Source organism: Lampetra fluviatilis, chromosome 27, assembly GCF_964198595.1.
Source record: "Lampetra fluviatilis chromosome 27, kcLamFluv1.1, whole genome shotgun sequence".
NCBI classification, from domain to species: Eukaryota; Metazoa; Chordata; class Hyperoartia; order Petromyzontiformes; family Petromyzontidae; genus Lampetra; species Lampetra fluviatilis.
In genome coordinates, this window is record NC_136301.1 from 10781204 (window position 1) to 10807891 (window position 26688).

At 47.2% G+C, this 26688-nt stretch overlaps 2 pseudogenes; both read left to right on the forward strand.

Moving 5' to 3' along the window:
* Nucleotides 1–11806: 11806 nt before the first annotated feature.
* LOC144942578 (trace amine-associated receptor 365 pseudogene) lies at nucleotides 11807–12862 on the forward strand (annotated as a pseudogene).
* Nucleotides 12863–21054: 8192 nt separating this feature from the next.
* Nucleotides 21055–22254, forward strand: LOC144942579 (trace amine-associated receptor 365 pseudogene; annotated as a pseudogene).
* Nucleotides 22255–26688: the final 4434 nt, after the last annotated feature.

The following is a 26688-nucleotide window of genomic DNA, read 5'->3' on the forward strand; positions in this document are numbered from 1 at the left end:
CGGTTAAGATATTCGCCACTGGTGTTGGCCGCGAGCGAACTCGGGTCGCCAGGTTCGTAGCACAGCGTGCTAACCGCTACACTATCTACTCACACGGACACACAAATGGGCCCAGACAGACACAACGTTGATGATGTTATTATTTGGGAGTTGGGAATAGTTTTGTACAATAAATAAAAAACTGACATCATGAGCCCTGCACGTTTTGTCCAAATGCGTTCGTGTGGTTGTGTGTATTTGCGCGCGTGGATATTTGTGTGGTGGTGTGTATTTGTGCACGTGGATATTTGTGTGGTTGTATGTATTTGTGCACGTGGATATTTGTGTGGTTGTGTGTATTTGAGTGATTGTGTGTATTTGTGTGCGTGGATATTTGTGAGGTTGTATGTATTTGTGTGGTTGCGTGAATTTGAGTGATTGTATTTGTGTGGTTGTGTGTATTTGAGTGATTGTGTGTATTTGTGTGCGTGGATATTTGTGAGGTTGTGTGTATTTGTGTGGTTGCGTGTATTTGAGTGATTGTATTTGTGTGGTTGTGTGTATTTGTGTGGGTGTGTGTATTTGTGCGCGTGGATATTTGTGTGGTTGTGTGTATTTGTGTGGTTGCGTGTATTTGTGTGGTTGTGTGTGTTTGTGTGTATTTGTGTAGTTGTGTGTATTTGTGTGGTTGCGTGTATTTGTGTGGTTGTGTGTATTTGTGTGGTTGTGTGTGGTTGTGTGTATTTGTGTAGTTGTGTGTATTTGTGTGGTTGCATGTATTTGTGTGTATTTGTGTAGTTGTGTGTATTTGTGTGGTTGCGTGTATTTGTGTGGTTGTGTGTATTTGTGTGGTTGTGTGTGTTTGTGTGTATTTGTGTAGTTGTGTGTATTTGTGTAGTTGTGTGTATTTGTGTGGTTGCGTGTATTTGTGTGGTTGTGTGTCTTTGTGTGTATTTGTGTAGTTGTGTGTATTTGTGTGGTTGCGTGTATTTGTCTGGTTGTGTGTGGTTGTGTGTATTTGTGTAGTTGTGTGTATTTGTGTAGTTGTGTGTATTTGTGTAGTTGTGTGTATTTGTGTGGTTGCATGTATTTGTGTGTATTTGTGTAGTTGTGTGTATTTGTGTGGTTGCGTGTATTTGTGTGTATTTGTGTAGTTGTGTGTATTTGTGTGGTTGCGTGTATTTGTGTGGTTGTGTGTGTTTGTGTGTATTTGTGTAGTTGTGTGTATTTGTGTGGTTGCGTGTATTTGTGTGGTTGCGTGTATTTGTGTGTATTTGTGTGTTTGTGTGTATTTTTGTTGGTGTGTGTATTTGTGTGGTTGCGTGTATTTGTGTGGTTGTGTGTATTTGTGTGGGTGTGTGTATTTGTGCGCGTGGATATTTGTGTGGTTGTATGTATTTGTGTGGTTGTGTGTATTTGTGTGTATTTATGTGGTTGTGTGTATTTGTGTGGTTGTGTGTATTCGTGTGGTTGTGTGTATTTGTGTATTTGTGTGGTTGTGTGTATTTGTGTGGTTGTGTGTATTTGTGTGGGTGTGTGTATTTGTGCGCGTGGATATTTGTGTGGTTGTATGTATTTGTGTGGTTGTCTGTATTTGTGTGTATTTATGTGGTTGTGTGTATTTGTGTGGTTGTGTGTATTCGTGTGGTTGTGTGTATTTGTGCTCGTGGATATTTGTGTGGTTGTGTGTATTTGTGCACGTGGATATTTGTGTGGTTGTGTGTATTTGAGTGATTGTGTGTATTTGTGTGCGTGGATATTTGTGAGGTTGTATGTATTTGTGTGGTTGCGTGAATTTGAGTGATTGTATTTGTGTGGTTGTGTGTATTTGAGTGATTGTGTGTATTTGTGCGCGTGGATATTTGTGAGGTTGTGTGTATTTGTGTGGTTGCGTGTATTTGAGTGATTGTATTTGTGTGGTTGTGTGTATTTGTGTGGGTGTGTGTATTTGTGCGCGTGGATATTTGTGTGGTTGTGTGTATTTGTGTGGTTGCGTGTATTTGTGTGGTTGTGTGTGTTTGTGTGTATTTGTGTAGTTGTGTGTATTTGTGTGGTTGCGTGTATTTGTGTGGTTGTGTGTATTTGTGTGGTTGTGTGTGGTTGTGTGTATTTGTGTAGTTGTGTGTATTTGTGTGGTTGCATGTATTTGTGTGTATTTGTGTAGTTGTGTGTATTTGTGTGGTTGCGTGCATTTGTGTGGTTGTGTGTATTTGTGTGGTTGTGTGTGTTTGTGTGTATTTGTGTGGTTGTGTGTATTCGTGTGGTTGTGTGTATTTGTGCTCGTGGATATTTGTGTGGTTGTGTGTATTTGTGCACGTGGATATTTGTGTGGTTGTGTGTATTTGAGTGATTGTGTGTATTTGTGTGCGTGGATATTTGTGAGGTTGTATGTATTTGTGTGGTTGCGTGAATTTGAGTGATTGTATTTGTGTGGTTGTGTGTATTTGAGTGATTGTGTGTATTTGTGTGCGTGGATATTTGTGAGGTTGTGTGTATTTGTGTGGTTGCGTGTATTTGAGTGATTGTATTTGTGTGGTTGTGTGTATTTGTGTGGGTGTGTGTATTTGTGCGCGTGGATATTTGTGTGGTTGTGTGTATTTGTGTGGTTGCGTGTATTTGTGTGGTTGTGTGTGTTTGTGTGTATTTGTGTAGTTGTGTGTATTTGTGTGGTTGCGTGTATTTGTGTGGTTGTGTGTATTTGTGTGGTTGTGTGTGGTTGTGTGTATTTGTGTAGTTGTGTGTATTTGTGTGGTTGCATGTATTTGTGTGTATTTGTGTAGTTGTGTGTATTTGTGTGGTTGCGTGCATTTGTGTGGTTGTGTGTATTTGTGTGGTTGTGTGTGTTTGTGTGTATTTGTGTAGTTGTGTGTATTTGTGTGGTTGCGTGTATTTGTGTGGTTGTGTGTGGTTGTGTGTATTTGTGTAGTTGTGTGTATTTGTGTAGTTGTGTGTATTTGTGTAGTTGTGTGTATTTGTGTGGTTCCATGTATTTGTGTGTATTTGTGTAGTTGTGTGTATTTGTGTGGTTGCGTGTATTTGTGTGTATTTGTGTAGTTGTGTGTATTTGTGTGGTTGCGTGTATTTGTGTGGTTGTGTGTGTTTGTGTGTATTTGTGTAGTTGTGTGCATTTGTGTGGTTGCGTGTATTTGTGTGGTTGCGTGTATTTGTGTGGTTGTGTGTGTTTGTGTGTATTTGTGTAGTTGTGTGTATCTGTGTGGTTGTGTGTATTTGTGTGGTTGTGTGTATTTGTGTGTATTTGTGTGTTTGTGTGTATTTTTGTTGGTGTGTGTATTTGTGTGGTTGCGTGTATTTGTGTGGTTGTGTGTATTTGTGTGGGTGTGTGTATTTGTGCGCGTGGATATTTGTGTGGTTGTATGTATTTGTGTGGTTGTGTGTATTTGTGTGTATTTATGTGGTTGTGTGTATTTGTGTGGTTGTGTGTATCCGTGTGGTTGTGTGTATTTGTGTATTTGTGTGGTTGTGTGTATTTGTGTGGTTGTGTGTATTTGTGTGGTTGTGTGTATTCGTGTGGTTGTGTGTATTTGTGTATTTGTGTATTTGTGTGTATTTGTGTGGTTGTGTGTATTTGTGTGGTTGTGTGTATTCGTGTGGTTGTGTGTATTTGTGTATTTGTGTAGTTGTGTGTATTTGTGTGGTTGTGTGTATTCGTGTGGTTGTGTGTATTTGTGTGGTTGCGTGTATTTGTGTGGTTGTATGTATTTGTGTGTATTTGTGTAGTTGTGTGTATTTGTGTTGGTGTGTGTATTTGTGTATTTGTGTATTTGTGTAGTTGTGTGGTTGCGTGTATTTGTGTGGTTGTGTGTATTTGTGCGCGTGGATATTTGTGTGGTTGTGTGTATTTGTGTGGTTGTGTGTATTTGTGTGGTTGTGTGTATTTGTGTGGTTGTGTGTATTTGTGTGGTTGTGTGTATTTGTGTGGTTGTGTGTACTCGTTTGTTGTGTGTATTTGTGTGGTTGTGTTTATTTGTGTGGTTGCGTGTGTGTGTGGTTGTGTATTTGTTTTAGTTTCGTGTATTTGTGTGGTTGTGTGTATTTGTGTGGTTGTGTGTATTTGTGTGGTTGTATGTGTGGTTGCGTGTATTTGTGCACCTAGCCTGGCAAAAGTGCTACAAGTGCCAGGCTAGGTGTCAACACGTTCCTGGGGTGAATATCCCACATACATATGTTTGGACGAGGTCGTAAATCCTGATGCCTTCTTGCAAAGGGTCCATCATGAACGGAGCACATTCCCAAGAATCATCGTCACTTAAGTGACGAACGGCGGTTGTTGTTGTGTATTTGTGAATACGTTTGTGGGTGTTTGCGTGGTTCTGTTTGTGCGGTGTAGTGTGTGGTTATATTAAATGTTACCGTGTGTGTTTGCATTGTCGTGCATATTCTGTTGTGTGTATTGTTGGTCGTGTAGCAGTTAGCACACTGCTCTACAAACCAGGCTACCCGAGTTCGATTCCCGCACACGATCAACACCAGTCACGATTATCTGAACCGGTCCTGGACCTCCCCTAAGTCGACTCAGCCTCATATTAATACCTGGTGTGGGGTGTAAACATCGTCATTGTGTGTATTTGCGTGGCTGTATTTGTGCGGTGTAGTGTGTGGTTGTGTGTATTTGTGTCAGTATTTTGTTTCACACGACTGTGTGTGTCATATTAGTTGTAATAAGGGTATTACCCCGTGTGTGTTACGGCCTGTTCCGTATGTGACCTTCTGCCAGCGCGCCTTCCGCAATTTACGTGGCCTCAGAGTGCACCTATCCTGGCAAAAGCGCTGTGGTGAGTGGCGAATGGCAGCTGTTGCTGGTGCTATGTGTGATTGTGGGGAGCTGTAGTGTAGCGGTTAACGCGCTCCGCTACAAGCCCGGTGACCCGAGTTCAATTCCCGCTCACGACCAACACCAGTGACGATTATCTGAACCGATCATGAGCTTCCCCTAGATCGACTCAGCCTCAAAAATTGTTCCTGGTGCGGCGTGTAAACATCACCACTGAGCAAAGGTGACAAGGCGTGGTGTTGGCCACTCACCACCTCGTGTGCCGTGCCCGTCTTCATAGGTGTTCGCAAACAGAACCTGCCCCAATAGTCTGTTCAGGCTATATGGGTGGTCTCTGCCTTAGTCTTGGGTTTTTGGGATAAACGTCCGCGGAGGGAGATGGACACCAGTGCCACTAAGAAGAGATGGGGCTTTAACATCAGCGCCACCAAAACAAATCACGTGCCTGGGTGTGTGACGTCAGTTGGCCCCTATGATGCAACTCACACCCCCCCCCCCTGCTCCTCCCCAGATATCAAAGGAGACTTTCCCACACGTTCAACTTCAGTCACACGAGTGGATTTACACCACGCCAGGGATGTCCACACAACTGAGGTGTGCTCGAACCGCGAACCACTGCCATATGGATGTTAGAAGAAAAATATAAAAATCCCACTGCATATCTCCTGGCGCGGCGGTTAAATAAATTAGCGAGTCTTTCGCCTGTCAAACCATCAATATAAATGGATACTACCACCCACCGTCTATCGGCCGATAGTGACGTCATTGGGGTAATTTGAGTACATTCACGGTGTTGTTTTTCAATTGTAGCACATTTGGATCATGCCGCCGGCACACAACGGCTGACTCTTGCGAATTATGTCGGCGGGATATTTAACATCCCCTGTGAGTGGAGCCAGTAGTGGCAATTCTACGGTTAATACACCTGCAGTGTTAATTAGGGCGGCCGCTGTAATCGAACCGCAATACGATCAGACACGCACTGCCGCTGGGCCTCCGCTCAGCGTTGTTTGCTGTTTGATCAAATAAATTAAGTTTTCGTGTTGTTTACCTTCAATTACAATATAGCATTTTAATAACATGTGCACGGATGTTCTGTTTTTGAAGTTTTACGTTGATTTTGTGCGAACCAGAATGAGAACTCAAGAGACCAGGATAGGCAAGTTTTATTTGCAAGGGTGGTGACCTGGGTCGCCACAATGACAAAATAAAATATATTTTTTAATCATTTCAACTGGTAACGCTGTGCCTCCGCTTACCGCACGGTTTCCACTCCTCGCACTCGTAGAGAGCGAGAGAGGGAGGGCAACTCAGGAGCGCCAGGAGGAGGTACCACAGACGAGGAGCTCCTGGGAAGGTAGCAGGAGCACCCACGTGGAAGCCGGTGCCGAATTTCCACCTCACCAACATCTGCGATTCTTGAGTAAGCTATTTTTTTACTATTTGTTTATTTCACCAGGTAAGGCGCACTAAGCTATATATCTCTTTTTCAGAAGCGACCTGGCCACAAATGTTAGCTCAACGAAGTGGCTTATCACGTGCAAATTTATAACAGCAAAATACTCTAATCGCACATTTCTAAATGGGGGCGGGGAACCGGAAGACCCGGAGAAAAATTCACGCGACCAAACTCCAAATATACAGCAGGCATCAGGGTCGGGATCGAACCCACGACCTCCTGTATACCAGGCGAGGTAGTTAACATCTCCTAGCCACCGATGTTATCGGCCAATTCATTAGTATTTAGATGAGGGAGAAGACTAGAGCAAGTGGAGAAAACCTACGTGTGCGAGGGAGCAACGAGGCGATCCTAGTTGTAGTGGTGGTGATGATTGTGGTAGTGTTTGATGGTGAAAGTGATGATGGTAGAGGAGAGTGGTGGTGATGGATGATGATGGCAGAGTATTGGACACATAATAACCATCGTCAACAACAGCCGCACCGTCAATATCACATCACAAACGTGCGTCCATGGCCACGTACAGCTAACAATTTGACATCTCTCGGGAAAAATAATTAAAGCTAAATTAGACTTTGTCAAGTTTCCTACAGAATCCCTCGTCTGTGCAAGCCCATTTCTAAAATAAACACTCATTAATAGCAAAGATCCATAGAGATCAGGGATTATCAGTGTCCGCGGGGACTTCACTGTCTCTTGCAGCCTTCAATGTAAATTGTGCGCACCTATAAAGCCTGCTCACACACAGGGAACAGACGCGTGCTCCTATTGCTGGATCCTTCTCTATACATAACGGTATATCGCTGCTTGCCTCTGTACTTGCACAGGTATGTATGTATGTACGCGTCTAAGTACGTATTTTTGTGGAACAGTCGTGTGGTGGTTAGCATGGTGTGCTACGAACCCTGCACCCCGGATTCAACACAAGTGAATATTGTCTGAATCGATCCTGGGCCTCCCCTAGGTCAATTAGGTTTTAAATGAGTACCTGCTGCGATGTGTAAACATCACCATTTGAGAGACAAAGGCAGTCGGGCATGGTGCTGGCCATCAACCCCCTTCGCGTGCCATGCCGGCCTCCATAGGTGATGGCGAACAGCACTTGCCGCAACAGTCTGTCTATGCGAGGGATATGTATCTATGTCTTACGAATGAACATACAATAATGCCGATTTGGTTATTGTTCGAGTAAAGCCTCACCGTGTCAAAACGATCCTGGGGTGTATATCCCTCATCGGGGATTTCCGTCCAATTCTATAGCATGTTTGTATCCTGACTACCACGTCCATGTTTGCTCGTGGCCGTAAATCCTGATGCCTTCTTGCAAAGTTCAATCATGAACGGAGCACATTCTCAATCATCATCGTCATCATAATTTTGCATCATCAATCATGCTCAATCTACTGCTGTATGAAGGCCTCCGCAAGTCGTCACCACGCTTCACGATCCTGCGATGCAGAGATCCACCACGAGCTGAGTTTATCGCTCCATCTCTCCGGCGAATTACCTTCTTTGGCTGCCACTCCGACCTTCGTCTTGATTACCGGTGGTTATTCCTTCAATTGCGAAATGTCCTGCCAAAGTCTACACGAATATATTTTTTTAACTGTCAATATATGCTCGGAATCGTCCTGCAAATGTACTTCACAGTAGCTTTTTTTCTGACATTTTTCTGCCTAAATCGTATAGGAACTGAGCTGCTATCGGACAAGTACATTGCCATCAAGAAACGCTCTCAGCTAGCAAAGCACTACCCTGTGCTTGCGAAAGCCCTCGGAAGATAGCATTACAGAACTAGTTCTGAAGACACTGCAATATCTCACTCTATCCAACTCGGGTCACCTATTGTGTAGACTTAAGGAAAAGTGTGTTCCGTGCACTGCAATCAAAGCTAAGTAATTATCGGAGCAGGAATTAATACAAATTAAGTGCACCAATCAATACTTTATATTTTTTTATTTATGCAAATTATTTGGTGATGTTACTGCTGCTGCTGCGTTGGCAGTGGTGCAAAGGTGCAATAAATATGAACACTCAACGCATCGGTGTGTGGCCTTAAAATGAAAAATATGATAGACAACGTTTTGGGCACTGGCCTTTCGTCACAGCACATGAAAAATATCATGAAAATATTATTTTCTCAAATTGCGCCTTTCATAATAAATCAGCTCTCAACTCTGGCCAGAAATAATATCCAAATAGTACAGTATGTATGTTGAACTTATGTTTCCCCATACTTAGCCAACTGTGCTAATCAGAGGTGCGGAGGAAGGACAACAAACTAAATACAAAAAGCAGTTCTCAAGAAATGAGTTTTCAATCGAGATTTATAAGTGCACACCACTATTGGATTCCTAACATTGATAGCACGAACGTTCCAGACGGCCGCAGAAGTGCATCTGAAAGTGACTGTCTGTATTCGATGGCCAGCCTAAAGCCACTGCGAGCATGGCTGGAGTTCGTGTGATAGTTTATACTCTTTGACGAAATCAGCAAGGTATTGTGGTTGATTTGTGGCAAGCAATGTATGTGTAATGAGTGAGACCTTATAATGTATTCATTTAGCTATCAGAAACCAATGCAGCTCAGCGAGCACTGGACGGACACGGTTGGATCTTGCAGTCGCCGTCACGACATGTGCCAACTCATTTTGTACACGCTGCAGCTGGATAATATCTTTTCCAGACGTCCCGTAGAGTAGTGAGTTTTCAATCATTGATCCTTGTCGATACTATGCTACACACCACGGTGTTGGCTATGTCACGATTCAATAGTGGTCGAATATGTCGTAGATCCCTGATATGAAAATTGCAGGACCTGACTATATTTTGCACGTGGTGATCAAACAACATATTATAGTCGATTATAGTGCCGAGGCTCTTTCGATGAGTAGAAAACTGAATCCTGGAGTCTGCGACGGCTACACCTGATCCTCCCACAATGTGTTTGCTTTGAGCCTGAGTGCCAACCAGCAGAACCTCCGACTTTCTTCGGTTAAGCAGCATTTCGTTTCGTGAAAACCACACGTGCATGCAATCTTCGAGGTAGGTTACTGAGACTGTCCATATCGAACGTTGACTTCACTGCAGTGTACATTTGTGTACCATCAACATATTGATGGCACTTGATATCATGCGATGAGATGACATCGACGATCGGAGAGACTTATGTTGAAAATAGGAAGGGTCCAAGGACGGACCCCTGTGGTCCGCTAACTAGGCACGGCATAGGCGATGACTGTTCGTCACCCAGCTTGATGTACTGTGATCGACCATGTAGGTATGACTCAATAAACCCCAGTGCTGTACCCAATACACCGAACCTTGATCTTAGCCACTCAATGAGTATCTCATGGCCGATGGTGTCAAGAGCGCCTGAGAGATCGAGGACAACCGATGCTGCGGCGCACCAATCATCCATGATCTTGCAGAGGTCATCAGTGATCTTTAATAGAGCAATATAGGTACTGTGGAACTTCTGGTAAGCCGACTGCAACGGGTTGAATCTGCTCGTCGCAGCGACATGGGGAAGTAACCACTTCAGACAGAGGAGCTCTATGACCTCTGAATCGTACTCAGGTTTGAGATCGGGCGATAGTTTGCGGGGTCACTGTGGCTCAAGCCAACTTTCAGTTGCCGTGTTTGCGGCGCCATTTTGAACCGGTCTGCAACACAGTCCCCGCTGAATGAAAGATTTGCCAGATGGACAATCAGTGGTGCAAGCAACGTTCGAGCATGATTTGAGAATCAACGTGTGGATGTCGTCGAGCGGCGGCCTTATTTAAAAGCCGTGTAATGAACATCGACACCTCTGAAGTGTACAGAACCACTTTAAAAGTGAAATTATGCTGATTAATCAATTGGGTTTATGCACAAAATAAATGATCGCCTCCAAGTGGCCCCGAGTCGCCGTGTGCAGCACAGGGACAACTCCGACCGGTGGTGCCCTATAAAATGTGGCACCGCGGTGGTGAGATGTTAACTACCTCCCCTGGTATACAGGAGGTCGTGAGTTGGATCCCGACCCTGACGCCTGCTGTATATTTAGAGTTTGCATGTTTTCCCCGTGGTCTCGTTGATTTTTGTTCAGGTCCTTCAGTTTTCCCTCCTCATGTAGAAACACGCGTTTCAAGTATTTGGCTGCTATAAACATTTCGACATGATAAGCCACTTCCGTTGAGCTATCATTTGTTGCCAGGTCGCTTCGGATTTCACCAGGTAAGGCGCAGTGGGCCTTTCCTGCTAAAATAAAAGAGTAGTTCAGTTTAAAATGAAAATGTGTTTGAGATGAGTGGTAAAACATGTGCAATTGTTGCTGCTGAATTAATCGCGCAACTTCTTAGCCGAATCGATTCACCCCCCTGGCCCATTTCCCCCAATGACCCCACTCCGCTCCATCCCGCCTCAACCAACGGCGAGTCAATACATTGTCACGAGTCATCTATAGTTAAGAGTAGCCGTTCTAGTGGCTGCAAGGGTGACATGAACCCATTACACATGACATGCACACGCGGGTGTTACATTACTAGAATATGCCGTGTTGGGCAAAACGGCGTTTGACAAATAATTAAGAGACCTTGTGGGAAACATAGCGTTGCGTTCCTGGGTCCGAAAGCATCACCGCTTCTCTCTTCAATGAACTAATTCTACATGATTTCTGCCCTTGTAATGCTGAGTCACTCTCAATTTCTTGTGTGTGTACATTCTTTATTTTTCAATTTCACATCACCCCCTCCCTTACTTACTCTTCCCGCACTGCAGCACTCACGCCCGACACTCGCCCCTAACACTGTCACCTGAACGTGAATGATTCACCATCGAGGCGTCAGTCTGACGAGTATCCTCAATGACTGGACGGCGAGACGCAAGCTCCAATTTGTGAACACTTGTGTTATGCCATTGTGCAGTTGGCAGTGAGAATGGCGATGATTCGTCATCTAGGCATCCGTATGATTGACGTCTTCAACGAGTGGACAGCTAGATGTACTGTATGCGGCAACGTTTGAACATTTGCCTTGTGATGTTATGCAGTGTGTTCCATTGTCACCCAAAAAACATGAATGCACACAATTACATACATCGTAAATACATCGTTCTCACAGTCGATTCATTCACAACTTCCAACAGATGCAGGGATCTCATGGCACTACTTTTCGATGTGTAGATGATATTCTTAGCAGCGTCAAACCGTGTATGGCTGAAACAACACAGTCACGTTCCGGAAAAAGGACCTCATTAGGTGAACCGTGTATAGCCGAAACACGCTTTCAACAAAGATGCGTTGGGCAAGTTTTTCCTGTATGCACGAGTACATCGTAAGCCTAAGAATCAATGTTATATCACAGATGCATCAATCTGCTCGTAACGTTTCTATATGTCCCTCCCCCAACCCCTGCCACAGGAATGTGGAAATTCCACGAATATCTCAAGAATGTTAAACGTGAGAAGCATTTTTGGCACATGTTTGTTTAAATGCACCGCATCCAGTCTTCTGAACTGAATTATTCCGTGGCCCTTAAGGAAGAGGACCTCCTCGAAAGAAGATTAATCTGATCGCTGTTATTTGTGGACGAGAATATGATGGAAGCAAACTCTACTCTGGGCGAATGCACCGCGCCCTTCCTCCAGTTCAACTGTACAGGCCCAGGTCTCGAGCCGACGGACCAGGCCTTGGTGCTGTCCATTTTGATCCTCTTCATCGCGGCCACCATCATTGGTAACCTCCTCATCGCTTGCGCCGTGCTCCGCTTCAGGCAGCTGCAGACGCGCACCAACGCGGTGACGACATCGCTGGCAGTGGCCGACCTCCTCGTCGGCGCCGTGATCATTCCCTGCAGCATGACGCACGAGGTCTACAGGTGCTGGTTCTTCGGACAGATCTTCTGCAGGATCCACTACTTTATGGACTACTGGTTCACCAACGCCTCCATCCTCCACCTCGGCTGTATCGCCTTCGACCGCTACGTGGCCATCTGCGACCCTCTGCGCTACCAACAGCGGGTGACCAACCGCACGGTGGTGTTCATGCTCCTGATGTGCTGGCTGTGCTCGGCGCTCTTCTCAGCGCCCATCCTCGTCAGCTTGAGTGACGTTTTGTCAAACGGGGTCATGGATAGGACGTCTTGCCCGGACGAGTGCGTGTTCATCGTCAACTTGGGCCTCACATTTGTCATCGGCATTTGCCCCTACTTCTTGTCCCTCATCATCCTGTCCCTGGCGTACGCCAAGATCTTCAGGGTGGCTCGCGCTCAGGCCAGTCAGATTCACGCTGCGGGTAAGCACGGCGCTGACTCCTCTTCCTCCGCCTCCATTGTGGGAGACGCCAACAGCAAACGCACGTGGCTGGCCATGAAGCGCGAGCACAACGCCACCAAGACCCTGGGCATGATCATCGGCTTCTTCCTGCTGTCCTGGCTGCCCTTCTACATCATCAGCGTGGTGGACGTCATCATAGACTACCAGACGAACGCTGTGCTCCGGCGGACAGTAACGTGGGTTGGCTACTTCAGCTCGGCAGTCAACCCCGTTCTGTATGCCTCGTTCAACCGCCCGTTCCGCACCGCCTTCCGCGACCTTGTCAGTTGCAGGGCCTTCGCAGTGGGGGCACGGAATAAGGACCTATTTGGATCGTAGCACAAATCAAGGGTTCCCAAGCTTTCCCAAGGCGTGAACCAGCTCAGTAGCCAGATATTTTTCAGGGATTCATGCCCAGTGAGACAATGCAAAACAGTGGTCGCTGGTGACCTCGACGTCAGAGGATGCACAAGTAAAAATCCTTACCAAGAAACAGGGTAACATTACACATTGTGGAAGTCATGTTATCAGAGGAGCATACCTTTGAATGAATGAGTGCAGTGCGCAGTGCGAAGATGCAGTTGGGCAAACAGACACAGAGACATGGAGACACACACATATACAAACAAAACAACAGGAATACACTCGCAGACACTCAGATAATTAAATACATTCGTAGACACATGCACTCACAGACAGACATCTAGACACACACGAAGACTCACACAGTTTGGCAAATTGTTGTCACGGATTTTGACAGTACCACTTGATTTCCCTGCTCTCCAAAGAGACGAGTATGAACCACGGATCGTGAATTCTCTCAGGTACAACGCATTCCATTCCTCCCAACCGAACTTGGAAGTGAGTGTGGTACCGTGGAGTGAAACAGGTTGAGAAGCAATGCAGGAACCATCACCACCACCAGAACTACCACGATGCAAGGGCGAGGTGATGCTCAGTAGGAGCACGTGGGTGCTCTCTGGTCCAGATCTTTCCACACACAGTTGGGGGAGTGAAATGTTTTAATTTATTTCGAATTAATATAGTAGTGATTGTATCTATCGTGCGTTTTATTGTCATATATATGAAGGGCCATTATTTTATTAGTTTATAAAAGAAACAATGTTTACATTTCAATGTGCTTAACAGCGCGACCCACCGCAATACCTCTTGGGACCCCACCAATAGGTCGTCACCCCACCCCACCAGTGGGTCGTGACCCCACTAGTGGGTCATGACCCTACCAGTGGGTCATGACCCCATTAGTGAGTCATGACCCTACCAGTGGGTCGTGAACCCACTAGTGCGTCATGACCCCACCCCACCAGTGGGTCGTGACCCCATTAGTCGGTCATGACCCTACCAGTGGGTCGTGACCCCACTAGTGCGTCATGACCCTACCAGCAGGTCATTTCCCATAATTTTGGAACCGCTTCATGTAAATGAATACGTAGGATTATTCCACCATGATGTTCAATCTCCCGGCGCGAGAGCTGACACTAGGGACACGTTTCTTCAACCCACCCACCCCGTACGGTCGACCGGTGCACCATGCAGGTCGTGAATGGTGGGTTAAAATGTGGGTAGCTCTCACCTCTTCCAAGCGTGTAAGATTACAGTCCTGCTAAATAATCTCAAGAGGGGCTCTCGAGAGCTCCCTCTAGTGGAGGCCCTTCAGCCAGTAGTGGTGTAGGCAAGGAATTATAGAGTTATACATTCAGCTTATATAAATACATATACTTCCTTTCATTTATTTTACAAAAACATAAAGGTGTTTAAGTTCACCAGGTGGCTAAGAGACCAGGGCACCAAGCAAGTAATAAATTAGAATGATGATTATTGTCATGGCGATGTTGATCACGACAGTGGCGCTCACTGTAATTATGCTGCTTTGCAACGATATCACATTTCACGATACCATACATTAAAGGTGGGGGGAAATATCATAGGTTGGAATAGCTGGAGGGACTCTAGCCTGCATAGTCAAATCATGTGGATGGGAGGGGGCTGCCTTTTGAAAAAGTACTGATCGATTGTAATATCCCCCACTCTTATTTGTTTTAGATACCTACAGATTAGGGGATGCCATTACATGATAAAAACCTAGACACACCAATTCGCCCAATCATAAGCTGGCTCGAGACGCCCATAGTCAGCTATAGATTATCCGAGGAGTACTGGCTCAGGGAAGAGGATTCTGCCATTGTAACCTCATTTGCCAGTAAAAAATATGATAATTGTTTTTTACCCTTCTATCTGGCAACAAAACTGACACCTTTTTTTTACGAGGAATCATGTTTGCATAGACCACAATACCTGCAGTCATAATGCAAACAAAAAACATAACTCTGATAATGTGCACTGTCCTTGAAGTTGATTGGTCCACACCCGAGACAGCTTTCCTTAGAGCCTAGTCTCACATGGGTTGGACCAGATGACGCCAAATGGCGCACAACTCAAAGACAATGCACCATCAGAGTATGAGAGCTTCATGACTGCAGGTATTGTGGTCTATGCAAACATGATTCCTTGTAAAAAAAGGTGTCAGTTTTGTTGCCAGATAGAAGGGTAAAAAACAATTATCAGGATTCTGCCAGTTTAATTCCTAGGCTTTCGCGACCAATAGCATACATAATATAGTTTTTTGGGGTAAATTGCGTAAATATAAATGTGTCGTTAAACCCACAACCACCAACAACCGATTAGTAAGGTTTGTTACGGAAACAGAACATGCCAATTCGTTCCTAGTACAGCATACCGATGTGTTGGAGAGCAAATCCACAACATTCACAATCTGAGTACGATGTTTTGCCAGTAATTACAACTAGCTTCATCAGGCGACAGCCAGATTTGTGGAGACATCCTCCTGTTTCGTTCCTTAAATAGGATTCTGTCATTAGACCGGCAACTAAGAAATTGTGGCAGAGGTTTGAGTCCCGTGAGATTTCACCACAGACCTGAAGGTGGATATGATGTTCTCCGACAGTGGACCCACGAACCCCCCCATGCCCTCTCCACCCCAGCTTATCCAGTTTAAAATGTATGCATGGGGCACACCTGACCAAAGAAAAAAGAGGGAAATACATGGAAATTCCGCATAATTGCCCATAGATGTCCCCCGGGTACGGTGCAGTTATATTCCAACGCCTTTTTGCCACATTGACAGGTTAGGAGATAGGGATCGATAGAGAGGGATCAAACCCCATTTAAGCGACACACTTTACCCCTGTCATGAGGCCCCCCAGTTTATGAGGGCCGCGGGCCCACTCCACCGTCGTGTCCCCTCCCTTCTAATAAATGGCCCAATTGCGTCCTGAATGTACCATTTGAATGATGTAGTCGGACCGAACGAGTCTCGCGGTGCACCGTAACGGGATCGTGCATTATTGAATTGAAAAAAAAATAGTAATAGTCGCGTAAAATTTCACAATATCTGGGCATGTGTGGTGCCACAGCAACGGAGCAACTCCGCCAGTGCTGATACCCCCTCGCACCCCTCCACACGAACGCACGCACCCCCCACCAAACACACCCACGCACCCACGTAGGGTCTCGTGGGGGGGACACCTGGTACCATGGGTTTTTACCCGAGGGGCCCCTAGTGGGGATGTCCCACGGTTTCCCAGTGCCAGGAGATTGGCCGACCCCCCCCCACCCCAGGCCGCATTGCATTGCGGCCCCTCCACGACAAAACTCACCGAGCGGACCGCAATGAGAACACTCACAGCACAGAGAGATAGGGCTTCGGGGGCAAAGACCCAGTGAGCAGCGCATATGAGGAGGTGGGAGGAAAATTCCTGAAGCGACTGAAGCTGGGCATCCGCGGGACGGCCACCCCGACCAAACCGGTTGTGGCCGGAGTGGGGAGGACGGGTGCGTAAACAATGGGTGAAGGCGCTCCGGAGGCACCGTTTCAGGCAAGGGGGGCATCAGTTTAAAATCGAAAGGTAGGCGCCCGATTGGCCGTGCAGGGTAACACCACGTGACCCTGGATTTTTGGATTCCGAGGGAACAAAGGGAGGGAAGAGAACAACGTTGAGCAGTGCTCCTCCAGCCATTGAGCTACCCGGTCAGACTCCCAGCCGCTGGTAGCGTCCGAGCGACGCTGGTGAGTACAGCTACGACTCGACCCCAGGCAGAGACCTCTCGTACCCTCATCCCTCCGACTCCCACCGCATCCGTGCGACACCATGAGTACGTCTGCGAGGTGGGAAGTAGGGGGAGAGTACACTTAGGGATTGAATAGGGATAGGCTAGGGCACTGCTCGTTGGGTATTTACTCCGAGCCGCCCAGGGCTTGCTATTGACGTGCCATTAATAAACTTGAGCACAGAGAATCCGTGTGGTGTGATTTTTGTGTGTGCGGGGAGAGCGTAGGTGTGGTGCGAGTACGTGCGGGCGTGTGAAGCGTACGTATATTATCATCAATACGGCCGTCGTTTTTCCCGAATGCCTGTGCCCGTGTGTGTTTGCACAGCGGATTAAAGCCGATCCCACAGGAGGGGGGAGGGACTTGTGCATATTCATACGGCTATTTTTAGCGCGAACCGTGGTGAGCGAAGGTGCGCCTCAGCGGGCACGCGCGTGCACGCAGCCACCTCCGCATTAGTGGTGGTGTACGTGGGGAGTGTGTAGGATAACTCCAGGCGGTGGTGAGCCAGCCACTAGCATGTCCCTCAGAGAGGACGCTGGTGCGGGGAGGCGGAAGCCCGGCGAGAAGGGGCCGAGGAGGGGGGAGAGGAGGAGGGGGGCGTTAGCCCCACACATGACCAGAAGTCGTGGAGGTTTGTCTGAATCGTGCCTGAAGGGCGTCTACGGCAGTCCAGTAAAATGTCCCTGAAAAAATTATCTCTCATCTGATTGGTTAAATAGGTACCATGGATGAATTTAAATTGGATGAATTTCAGAGGCAGTGATCTTGGGCCAGACTGGGGTGCCCGCCAGATTTGGGTCCATTCATGTTGGGGGATGTCTCGGCTCAGGAGGCTGTTCCACAGCTTCATCGTGGTGGCTCTGGAACGAACTTTCTCGCCGTCTACCAAGTGGTGTGCCTCTGCTAATCAATGAGCCCAACTTGTCCCCCTTCCCTGAACCCAGGAGCAATGCGTTAGAGCTTTTGTTCACGTATGTGCCCCTCCTATCGTTATGATTTGTGCTATGTACCAGGCTCGTGTTGAATTACAATTAAATATATATTTCGTAATTTAATGTTGTCAGGATGTTAAATTAAAAAAAAATTGTATTGACCATAATCACGATGTAAGGACAATTCGCAAAACGGCCAATTAAATGTTTGTGGACCTTGTATGGTACTGTATAAATCGTAGTATCGTCATACCACGCAAACATCTTGAGTTGTAAGGGTGATTATGATGCTTATTATACTGGTTGTATTCAAAATGTAAAGATGATGATGATGATGGGGGTGAGTGGTAGTCATTGATGATGATGGTGGTGAGAAAGCGCTCACCAATGCACATCGTCAACAACAGTGACATTGTCAGCAGCCCAAAGGTGCGCGTGTGCCCACCACTAACTTACAATTTGACATCTCTCGTGAAAAAAAATGTAGAAGCTAATTAGTCATTGTCAAGTGTCCTACGGAATCCCTCGTCCGTTCAAATCCATCTCTAAAATAAACACTCATTAATAGTAAACATCCCTAGAGATCAGGAATTAGCTGAGTCCGCAGGGACCTCCCAGTCTCTTGGAGCCCTCAATGTAAATTGTGCGCACATATAAAGCCTGCTCACACACAGGGAGCAGACGCCTGCTCGGTAGCTGTAGCCTTCTCGATGCATGACGACCTATCGCTACTTGCCTCTGTACACGCACAGGTATGTATATATGTATGTGTGTACGTATGTCCAATACTATTAAAATAACAATTGACGTGGGTGATTAGCAGTAGAGTGTGTGCGTTCGACAATATATGAAGTGCGTGAGGACATGGTGAGCTTGCCGGTGGTGGCTTTACAGGCAAGACGATGTAAGTTTCAAGTCCGCTGTGCTTTAAAGCAACAGCTGCTGCCAAAAGCCACCGTGTGACGTGAGAGGGGAACCGGTTGATTAAGCATTTGACGGGCGCTAACGTGTCCACGACGTTTCCAAGGTTGAGGTCCCGTTGATTGTGGCGTCAGATGGTGATGATGACGCAAAAGAGGAGGTGAAATTGGGTAGCTTCTTCAGTGAGGTGCAATTTAAAGCAGCTACAATTAGCGAGAGTGATGGGTGGTTTTATAGCGTAGCAAATTGACAGTAATGAGGTGATGATCCGAATAAGATACTGGGAATGTTCTGAGTGATTTGAGTTGATATTAAAATTTGGGCTAAACTTTTAGGTCCAATATGCTCCCAACACCCGTACTTCACGCACGAGTTGGTCCATAGATGACCGCTGGTAGGTTGTAGGAGGAGAGGATGTCGCCAAGGCGGTGAGTAAATTCTGCTTCTGATGAGCTGGGGGCAATTGAAACGAAGAGCGATGATAAATCCCCAATCGCTGTAGAGGAGGAGGTATAAAAAGTCGGAATGCTCCGTCGTAAAATGTTTATGTTACTATCTGTAGGGCCGTACAGAATAAGAAATGAAATAGTTTGGAAACAAAGAGTTGACTCGCAGACTGGAACTCGAGATAATAGTTATATCAATATAGCGCCCTTCATCGAGGATCTAAACGCGTTATACAAGACAGAAAAAAAATACTCAGCATAAAAATAACTCGTTAAAAAGACAAAATCATAAAAATGATTGCTAAAATCCGTTTACCGAATTAACTGAAAACTGAATAAACAAAAGTGTCCATACAATTTAAGACGTGATTTAAAATTTCCACAGACTCGAAGATCATGAGATCTCGAGGAAGAGAGTTTCATAGTCTGGGGGCTATACAGGAAAAACACGTGGCACATCAACCGAAACCTTTCTATAACCTGGGAGTACAGGGACAATATTAATTTCCAGATCTTAGAGGCCTTGATGCGGCATATGGTTGAAGCATAAATGTATCTAAGGTAGTCCGGGGAAATGTTGTTCAGAGCTTTGTAGGTTCGCAATACAATTTTAAACTGACTCCAATGTGAAACTGGAAGCCCGTGCAAGGAAGCCAACACAAGGGTTATGTGCTCCGAATGTGTTCTGGTGCACACCCTGGCCGCCACGTCCAGAACATGCCATGCATTGTCAAGTACCTTCGTAGCCACACCAGGGAGCAATACATCGCAAGTCAAGGAGAGATTAAATGAAGGCAAGGAGCAGTTTTTCTGCATCTGAAGCAAAGAGAAGGATTTAACTTTCCGAAGATGTAAAAACGAAATCTTCGTGATATTTTAACATTAGCCTCAAAAGCCATTGCGGGATCATAGATGACCCCTAGATTATTGACATCCCGTGCAGAAGCGATTACCTGGCCATCAATCGTAACATCGAAGGGTGCAGATGTTTAAGTTGGTGGGAGAATCCAATTGGCATTTCCCCCGTTTCAACACTTCAATTGGAGGAATGAATCCAACTGTTGGTGGAAGCGTAGGAGACAGATGAAGGGAGATCGGACTCATTGTGTACGAAAATGTGGGCCCATTCGCATAGCAATGAAACTTTCAGTCGAGAGGAACCCCAAATGCAAATTTCAAATCTCCAATAGATACGAGCTGTTCCCGATAAGTCAGATAAGATGTGAACCAGTAGGGAACTATTTCAGATACACCCATTGTGCTTTGCAAGCGATCAATAAAATATAAAAAAAATACTGGGTGAGCCAGTCAGCAGTGATCAAAATGTCGTTCACCACTCTCAATTGAAGTGGGTCTGAGCGACATTGGACGACACTTAATGGTGAGACATATATTGCGGATGATGGTCAAGCCACCCACGTGGGAGCCGGATGTGCGCACAGCACGCGGGGCCATGAAACCAGGTGCGGAGAAATATTTCAGTCTGGTGGCAATGTATCGGGGCATGCATCATGTTTCAGTGATGAGGTTAAGGAAGTAGTCGTTAATGCTGTAGTGGATGAGGGCTGCTTTGTGTACGATGGATTGAGCTTTTTTTGGTGGGAAGAAATAGCTTTCGAGAAGTGATGGGGGAAGCAGTGAGAAGTTGAGGGGGTTACTGGCTACTTCCTGCCACCTCTGCTGCAATGTTTATGGTTTTTGGAAAACAGGTCACAAGTAGCCGAGTTTTGCCTTGAGGGGAGGAAAGATCAGAGTAGACAGGAGCATGACTCGAGAAAGATGATAGGGAGATCGGGATGAAGATGGATCATGAGTGGTGGAAGACTGGGATTAGTAACATTAAGATAGGTGACAAGGAACTGCTGCAGGTGGCATCATGCTTGGATGAGCATGATACAACAAATGCAATATTCTATCTAAAATGTTTATATAATGCATATCTTTTCTCTCCCTACCACAGGGTTTTGAAAATTCCACCAATGTCTCACGACTGTAAGCTCGCTTGACACAAGAACAAATTTGGCATAATTTTGGATTTACATGACATTCGGTTTTACTCACAGCGGGTTATCTAAATGATCCTGTGATCCTCTTTAAGATGATCTCTTCTAATCTGGTATTGCTGGATGAGAATATGCCAAAAACGAACTCTACTTTGGGCAAATGCGCCGCGCCCTTCCTCCAGTTAAACTGCACAGGCCCAGGCCTCGAGCCGAGGGACCAGGCCTTTGTTCTGTCCATTCTCATCCTCCTCATCGTGGCCACAATCATTGGAAACCTCCTCGTCGCTTGCGCAGTGCTCCGCTTCAGGGAGCTGCAGACGCGCACCAATGCTGTGACGATATCGCTGGCAGTAGCAGACCTGATGGTGGGCGCCGTGATCATTCCCTGCAGCATGACGCAAGAGGTCTACAGGTGCTGGTTCTTCGGGCAGACCTTCTGCAGGATCCACTACTTTATGGACTACTGGTTCACCAATGCCTCCATCCTCCACCTGGGCTGCATCGCCTTCGACCGCTACGTGGCCATCTGCGACCCTCTGCGCTACCAACAGCGGGTGACCAACCGCACGGTGGCGCTCATGCTCCTGATGTGCTGGCTGTGCTCGGCGCTCTTCTCGGCGCCCATCCTCGTCAGCTTGAGTGACGTTTTGTCACGCGGCGTCATTGAGAGAACGTCTTGCCCGGACGAATGCGTGTTCATCGTCAACTTCGGCCTGATGTTCATGATAGGCATTTGCCCCTACTTCTTGTCCCTCATCATCCTGTCTCTGGCGTACGCCAAGATCTTCAGGGTGGCTCGCGCTCAGGCCAGTCAGATTCACGCTGCCGGTAAGCACGGCGCCGACTCCTCTTCCTCCGCCTCCATTGTGGGAGACGCCAACAGCAAACGCACGAGGCTGGCCATGAAGCGCGAGCACAACGCGATCAAGACCCTGGGCATGATCATCGGCTTCTTCCTGCTATCCTGGCTGCCCTTCTACATCATCAGCGTGGTGGACGTCATCATAGACTACCAGACAGACGCTGTGATGTGGGGGACGGTCACGTGGATTGGCTACTTCAGCTCAGCAGTCAACCCCATTCTATATGCCTCGTTCAACCGCCCATTCCGCAACGCATTTCTTGACATTGTCAGCTGCAGGGCGTTCACTTGCCGCAGGGGCACGTAGCATTTTTGGGACGTAGAAGAAATGGATATATGCAGGATCATGCCGTCGTGATGCATTGGTTAGTATATTGATGGACTTGTAATGCAGATGTGACTGGTTCATTTCATTCTCCCGCATGGCAAATTAAACCTTGGGTGCTTTTCTTGAATCCCCACGCCTCTGTCTACCAGCGACACATGTCTTCTCATCAATTGGATGAAAGCATCTTAATATATATAAAGGACGGCAGCGCTGGGGCAATTTTCGTCGGCTCACCACCTGGCTCCTGTCTTCCCGCTCGTCTGTTGTTGCTCCTCGCGCCTCTTGAGTTATTTTCGCTCTTCGTGACCGAACTGTGCGGCACTGCGCTACAAGTTGACATGTATAGTTATGCGTATGAATAGATACGACAGGTTGTGGGGTAAAAAGTGGGTAGCTATCACCACTTTCAACAGTCATTAGAGAGGCACTCGAGCTCCCTTTGACGCATGCCCTTCTGCAAGCAGTGGCGTGAGCCAGCACCTGCAATGCTGCCCATTAAAACCTTTTCCTTATATGAATGCAGGCAGACCCCCGCCGAACGCGGGGGTTACGTTCCCGAACTATGACGTGTTGGGTTAATCTGTGTTTGACAAACAATAGACCTTTGGGGAAACTAGGGTTGCATTCCTAGGATCGAAATGATCATCCCCTCCCTATTTAACTGACACCGCATGATTTCCACTCTTGTTATTGTACTAAAGAATGCTGGCGTCGCTCTCCATCGATAGTGTGTGTACACTTCATTTTAAAACAAATCTTCAACACAAAACCTGTCTCCATTACAGCGCTCTTCCAACAGTGGCACTCACGCCCAATGCTCACCCTGACTTCTCAGCCTGAAGTTCGCCCCTAACACTGTCACTTAAACGTTAGTGATTCGCCATCTAGGTGTCAAAATTACTAGCTTCATAAGCTTCATATGACTAACTCCCTCAACGACTGGACAGCTAAATTTATTCTGCAATGCTTGTGACCATTTGCGTTATGCAGGTGTCCGTGAGCATGTTGATCATTCGCCATCTAGGTGTCCGTCTGGCTGATGTACTCAGCGAGTGGACGGCGAGATGCATGCAGAAACATTGGAACATTTGCGTTGTGCCAAAACATAAATGCACACAACTACACACATGGTAAATCTATCGTTCTCAAGGTCAACTGATTCACACCTCCCATCGGTTGCAGCACTCGCAAAGCACTTTTAGATGCGGCAATTGTAATCTTAGCCGAAACATCACTCCCGAGTTCCGGTAAACAGACCTCATTAGGTAAACCGTGTATAGTCGAAACACGCGTTCGATAAAGCTGCATTGGGAAAGTGTTCAATGTACTAGCAACCTGCACGTGATTTGGACGTGACAGTCTGTCTGTCCCTCCTTCCCTCCTGGGATGACCATTTCAGGGGAGAGGATAGTAAGAGAAAAGCAGTATGTATGTACGTAGCCAATCGTGCTAAACGCAGTCAGTCAGCCTTCAAACCTTGAGTTGTTTTCATGTAATATATGCTTTATTCCGTATTTCGTACAAACATAAAAAAACGTGTTCAAAGTGGTTGGGTGACTGTGCGATTTTGCTGTACCTCCAGTACGAATAAAGGCCGCTTAAATTGTTTTTTTTTCACTCAGCATACGCCTACATCCGTCTCTCGATTAAAACTCTACATTCTGTGAGGCTCATAAGGCGCATGCTGTCAGACGATGATAACCACAATTACGTCAATTTCCACGGATAACCTTTTTCAATGCACTCATAAGAAACAGATATTTTTTTGTTAACTCAGTGACTCTGATATGGCCATTATTATCTGATTAGTTAACTACCCCTTCAATGCATATTCTTTATCCTTTTAATACATCGCAGTGCCTCGGTGAGTCTTGCTGCATCCCACTGCGTCTCACTGCATCACTGCCTCGGTGCGTCTCATTGCATTTCACCGAGTCCGTGTTTCTCCACGTCCCATTGTTTTGCTGCGCTCACGTCCGGATGAACTATGTAACTGATTGCGCTCATCTGCAGAGTACATAATTGTTGGTTCCCCCTACGGACGTTAACAGAAACGTGGAAGTTGCATTGTCACATACACGAGATGGGCACAATGACTTAAAAATAAACACTGTACATACGTGGGTACAAATATATAGTAATGCACACCATATATATAGGGATTGCAATACTGTTACATGTGAAGTATTGGAAATGACGGCAGGAAACTCCTTGACGGGTAACACACTTCTTTTATTAAATCTTCACTTATCTCGATACAACGTGTAGTCTCTATTCTTCCGCGTACGGTCACCAGACACCGGTACAACTCGTAACCTCTTCTCTTCTTATAACACACCGTACTGAACTCGTGTAGACTCCAAGCCTCTAGCTACACACGCCTCACTCGTCTCGTGTAGACTCGCCTCGTGTAGACCCTATGCCTCTGGCTACACACACATCACTCGTCTCGTGTAGACTCTTCTCGTGTAGACCCTATGCCTCTGGCTACACACACATCACTCGTCTCGTGTAGACTCTTCTCGTGTAGACTCTATGCCTCTGGCTACACACACATCACTCGTCTCGGGTAGACTCTTCTTGTGTAGACTCGTCTCGTGTAGACCCTACGCCTCTGGCTACACCCATATCACTCGTCTCGTGTAGACTCTAGGCCCCAGCTACACACTCGGCATGCTGACACTGCATGCTCACACTACCCCCGCCTCTGGGTTACACAGAGTCCCGGTCCTCGCAGGACAGCGGGACTAGGTACCGCAGGGCCCTGGCTCTTCTTCCCGTCTTCAGTCTTCGCTGGTTACACTCTCCCCGTGCGCCTGTGCGCATCCCCTTATATAGTCGTTCTTCCCGGGAGACGGAGCGGATGCGGACCTCGATGCGAGCATCGCTTGTTAGTGAACCAATCACAACGCGTTATCTGTACGATCCTTTTTCCCCAACGCGTGTTTCCACTCACCAACCAATCACGCCGTGCTGCCACTCGATCACTCCCACACCAGCACGTCACCGGCACCCAGCCAATCAACACCACACAACCCACGATCCCGCGCTGACCCCTGATCCCTCACCGTCAGCGCGCGTCACCACCCACACATCCAATCACAACGCGCTGGCACCTGATCGCTACCCCAGCGCGTATCACCACTACATCACCCCCCCCCCCACATAGCTTGCAGCCGTCCCGGCTGCTAACCAACAACCTCCCACATCGTTAACACAACAAAACCCCCCCCCAGTGTGCCCCGTAACACAACAACAACACAACAGCAACCTATGTACAATTTGACAATAACCGCAAGAAAAGTTAACAATACCACACACAACACCTTATATATAAAAAAACTATATACAGCCCGACGAACAACATAATAAAAGCGATTTCTAGAAAACGAACGCGCTCCGCGTCTCTGCAACTAACGAAGTGACGAGGCGCTCCCACTGCCTCGACTCCTCATGTGGCAGGTCAAACAAAGTAGCGCGACCTGGCGCGAGTCCGTCTGGCTGGTCCGTCATACGGGACGGGACACTGACGACCGTCAGGCGGCTCCGGCTGCTCTAGACGGCGTGGAACGGGCCTGAAAGGCCCGGCCCCGCCGCGAAGATCCGGCCGCCGGTGGTCGGCAGCTGTCAGTTCCGAGACACCTGGGAGCAGATCAGGCGGAGACATGTGAGGATCAGGCAGAGACATTTCCCCCTTTGGGTCGTCGGTCACGTCACATGCTCGGCCCTCACGACACAATGGGAGGCCATATGGAGGCGAGAACGGTTTCAGTTGGGAGGGGTGGACGTACCACCGTCGTTTTCCCCATTTTATCTGAACGCACTGGGGCCGTGCAACGCGCACGATCTCCACGGGCCCCCGCCATGGCCTCAACAATTTAGGCGACGTAGCCAAGGGCGCCTGAGGGCAATGCAGCCAGGCCCTGTCACCCGGTTTCCATTCGTGCACGGACACCTTCCGTGCCCGCAGTCGTTCGTTAGCAATTTGGCGAGCCCGCGAATTAAGCCGTGCGGCCTCCCTTGCCTCTGTTAGCTTGTGAATATTGAATTTAATATGTTCCGCCAATTTAGAATTGGTTCGTGGAGCGGACAGGCCAAGCTGCGTTTCCATGGGCGGGTCGGCTTCCCGACCGTACATCAAATAGAATGGGGAAAACCCTGTCGCTGCATGGGGGGCCATTCTGTACGCGGCAAGGACCCCCGGGACCTGCAGGTCCCAATCTACATGTGCCTCACACACCTGCTGGCACAGCATAGAAGTCAAAGTCTTGTGAAGTCTTTCCACCATCCCGTCTGTCTGCGGGTGGTACGGGGAGGTACGCACCTTTTTAGTACCCAATAAATCGCACACCTCTTGCAACAATTTACTCGAAAAATTTTTACCTTGGTCGGTCAGCAAGCGTTCGGGAGCCCCCTTGTCCAGGACATAGCCCTGGACAAAGGCGTCCGTCACAGCCGCTGCCGACTGGTTGGCTAGAGGCCACGCCATAGGCCACCGGGTGAAATATTCGACCCCCACC